We start from the raw sequence: 4,589 nt of genomic DNA, 5'->3' as shown, positions 1-4,589 counted from the left end.
AAATAAAAACATTGTGCTACAGGTACTAAAATCAAATGGGAACATCGTGTTTGTGCCTTTTAAACATCATGTTGTCATTTCTGTCAACTGAAGTTAATATTCAGAATTTCATTTTATTTTGATTTAAACTGGCCAGAAATACTTTTTTTCACAGCTAAAATGCATAATGAAGAAACACATGACTTGTACAGTAGCTGGCAGTCTTGGGTTGATATGCATGTGACAAAAAATATAGAAAGCTCACCAAAGCTCTCTTTTTTCAAGGTTTTACTTACATTTGCATATTTACCTTACATAGCCAGCTACTGTATGTGTAATTCTTATGTACATGTAACATTTGTACTGTAATATTTATGAATACTGAAACTGTTTTGCAAGTTTAGAAAGATATGTCCTGCATGCACTCTATGATACAATTATCGTTTATATTTATAGTACAGTATTTATATCAGAAATAGAATTAATATTTCCACACAAGTTCAAAATTGTTTTTAAGTTATAGTATTTTATAGTATTTTGATTATGATTGTTAGTTCACCTGTCACAAAGTGACAAGGTGAGCTTTTGTGATTGCGCGGTGTCCGTCGTCCGTCATGCGTGCGTGCATGAGTGCGTCCGTGCGTCAGTTAACTTTTGCTTGTGACCACTCTAGAGGTCACATTTTTTGTGGGAACTTTATGAAAGTTGGTCAGAATGTTCATCTTGATGATATCTAGGTCAAATTCGAAACTGGGTCACGTGCCTTCAAAAACTAGGTCAGTAGGTCTAAAAATAGAAAAACCTTGTGACCTCTCTAGAGGCCATATATTTCACGAGATCTTCATGAAAATTGGTCAGAATGTTCACCTTGATGATATCTAGTTCAAGTTCGAAAGTGGGTCATGTGCCTTCAAAAACTAGGTCAGTAGGTCAAATAATAGAAAAACCTTGTGACCTCTCTGGAGGCCATATTTTTGATGGGATCTGTATGAAAGTTGGTCTGAATGTTCATCTTGATGATATCTAGATCAAGTTCGAAAGTGGGTCACGTGCCATCAAAAACTAGGACAGTAGGTCAAATAATAGAAAAACCTTGTGACCTCTCTGGAGGCCATATTTTTCATGGGATCTGTATGACAGTTGGTCTGAATGTTCATCTTGATGATATCTAGATCAAGTTCGAAAGTGGGTCACGTGCCATCAAAAACTAGGTCAGTAGGTCAAATAATAGAAAAATTTTGTGACCTCTCTGGAGGCCATATTTTTCATGGGATCTACATGAAAGTTGGTCTGAATGATCATCTTGATGATATCTAGGTCAGGTTCGAAACTGGGTCACGTGTGATCAAAAACTAGGTCAGTAGGTCTAAAAATAGAAAAACCTTGTGACCTCTCTAGAGGCCATATATTTCATGAGATCTTCATGAAAATTGGTCAGAATGTTCACCTTGATGATATCTAGATCAAGTTCGAAAGTGGGTCACGTGCCATCAAAAACTAGGTCAGTAGGTCAAATAATAGAAAAACCTTGTGACCTCTCTAAAGGCCATATTTTTCATGGGATCTACATGAAAGTTGGTCTGAATGTTCATCTTGATGATATCTAGGTCAAGTTCGAAACTGGGTCACGTGTGGTCAAAAACTAGGTCAGTAGGTCTAAAAATAGAAAAACCTTGTGACCTCTCTAGAGGCCATATATTTCATGAGATCTTCATGAAAATTGGTCAGAATGTTCACCTTGATGATATCTAGTTCAAGTTCGAAAGTGGGTCATGTGCCTTCAAAAACTAGGTCAGTAGGTCAAATAATAGAAAAACCATGTGACCTCTCTGGAGGCCATATTTTTGATGGGATCTGTATGAAAGTTGGTCTGAATGTTCATCTTGATGATATCTAGATCAAGTTCGAAAGTGGGTCACATGCCATCAAAAACTAGGTCAGTAGGTCAAATAATAGAAAAACCTTGTGACCTCTCTGGAGGCCATATTTTTCATGGGATCTGTATGACAGTTGGTCTGAATGTTCATCTTGATGATATCTAGATCAAGTTCGAAAGTGGGTCACGTGCCATCAAAAACTAGGTCAGTAGGTCAAATAATAGAAAAACCTTGTGACCTCTCTGGAGGCCATATTTTTCATGGGATCTGTATGACAGTTGGTCTGAATGTTTATCTTGATGATATCTAGATCAAGTTCGAAAGTGGGTCACGTGCCATCAAAAACTAGGTCAGTAGGTCAAATAATAGAAAAACGTTGTGACCTCTCTAAAGGCCATATTTTTCATGGGATCTGTATGAAAGTTGGTCTGAATGTTCATCTTGATGATATCTAGGTCAAGGTCGAAACAGGGTCATGTGTGATCAAAAACTAGGTCAGTAAGGTCTAAAAATAGAAAAACCTTGTGACCTCTCTAGAGGCCATACTTGTGAATGGATCTCCATAAAAATTGGTCAGAATGTTCATCTTGATGATATCTAGGTCAAGTTCGAAAGTGGGTCACGTGCCATCAAAAAGTAGGTCAGTAGGTCAAATAATGAAAAAACGTGACCTCTCTAGAGGCCATATTTTTCATGGGATCTGTATGAAAGTTGGTCTGAATGTTTATCTTGATGATATATAGGTCAAGTTTGAAACTGGGTCAACTGCGTTCAAAAACTAGGTCAGTAGGTCTTGAAATAGAAAAACCTTGTGACCTCCCTAGAGGCCATACCCTTGAATGGATCTTCATGAAAATTGGTCAGAATGTTCACCTTGATGATATCTAGATCAAGTTCGAAACTGGGTCACGTGCCGTAAAAAACTAGGTCAGTAGGTCAAATAATAAAAAAACCTTGTGACCTCTCTAGAGGCCATACTTTTCATGGGATCTGTATGAAAGTTGGTCTGAATGTTCATCTTGATGATATCTAGGTCAAGTTTGAAACTGGGTCAACTGCGGTCAAAAACTAGGTCAGTAGGTCTAAAATTAGAAAAATCTTTTGACCGCTCTAGAGGCCATATTTTTCAATGGATCTTCATGAAAATTGATCTGAATGTTCACCTTGATGATATCTAGGTCAGTTTCGAAACTGGGTCACGTGCGGTCAAAAACTAGGCCAGTAGGTATAAAAATAGAAAAACCTTTGACCTCTCTAGAGGCCATATTTTTCATGAAATCTTCATGAAAATTAGTGAGAATGTTCACCTTGATGATATCTAGGTCAAGTTCAAAATAGGGTCACGTACCTTCGAAAACTAGGTCAATAGGTCAAGTAATAGAAAAACCTTGCGACCTCTCTAGAGACCATATTTTTCAATGGATCTTCATGAAAATTGGTCAGAATTTTTATCTTGTTAATATCTAGGTCAAGTTCAAAACTGGGTCACATGAGCTCAAAATCTAGGTCACTATGTCAAATAATAGAAAAAACGTGATACTCAAAACTGGGTCATGTAGGAAGAGGTGAGCGATTCAGGACCATCATGGTCCTCTTGTTTTGTAATTCAAAGCTGGCTTTGTCATCAGCTTTTTGTCATATATAGGATATTTCTATGTTTCAGTGTCATATATAGGATATTTCTATGTTTCAGTGTACAATCAAAATACCTTTTGCCCATTGAATACTAGATAGATATTTTCAGGAATGGCCTAGCAAAAGGTAAAATGTAAAATCTGGAGTTCACAATTGAAAGTAAATTTGATTGTACATGCAAAAAAAAAACAACTAAGAGATTTTCTATTTATTTCATGCTTTCATTGGCTTAAGCTTTTACCCACTTTTTAGTTCCATACCATTGAAAAATATATTTGATATTTTTCTTTGAATAAAAGATTCTAGATGTTTTTTTCACTGTGAAATTACCAGACATATTTCACCGTTATATTTCAATACTTCACTGAAAACTTGTATTAAACTTTATATAAATACATGAATTGTGCACATTTATGACAACATTTCTGCGCAAGATAAAAAAATTGATCTGTTTTGTCACTGCAAATTGACTGAATTTATTACCATTTTCAGTATGTTGTTTTCAAATTGAATATCAGTTATAGTTTATAATATTTTGCATTTATTTATTTGCATCATGATACAAGGGTTTTGATATTTCATTAGATTATTTAAGGTTTTTAATTTGTTGATTATTATAGATTTATACACTAGTTGTTGCTTGATATATTAAAGTTTAGTGCAAATTATACATTTTACCTTTATTTATTAAAATTTTTCATATTCTCCAATTGTTCCGAAAGAATGTTGTGATCAGAAAAATATATGCCCACACAAAAAGTTCAAAAATGTTGGTTTGATGATGATTCATTGAATGCATGAAAATCACAGGCTGTTGACTTTTGAAGACCAAAGAAAAGACATGGGCACAGTCATTTTGAATAGTAAGGAAGAAGATAAGGTTAAAGTATTTGGTAAAACCTTGGAATTAGCTAAAGAAAACAGGTGGTTCAGTATGTTAAAAAGTGAGGTTAAAAAGCAGAAGCCACTCTGGTAATCATGTCTCCCCAGTTAGCGGCTCTTGTAATCATGTCTCTCCAATAAGCGGCAATTTGTTTTTCTCTTACCAGTACTTAACTTTATGTCTGGGAGTAACAGATCTTGTCAGTATATCTTCCA

This window comes from Mercenaria mercenaria, unplaced genomic scaffold (assembly GCF_021730395.1).
Source record: "Mercenaria mercenaria strain notata unplaced genomic scaffold, MADL_Memer_1 contig_2903, whole genome shotgun sequence".
Classification (NCBI taxonomy): domain Eukaryota; kingdom Metazoa; phylum Mollusca; class Bivalvia; order Venerida; family Veneridae; genus Mercenaria; species Mercenaria mercenaria.
The sequence above is the reverse complement of the archived record's forward strand: the minus strand, read 5'-3'. Positions refer to the sequence as shown.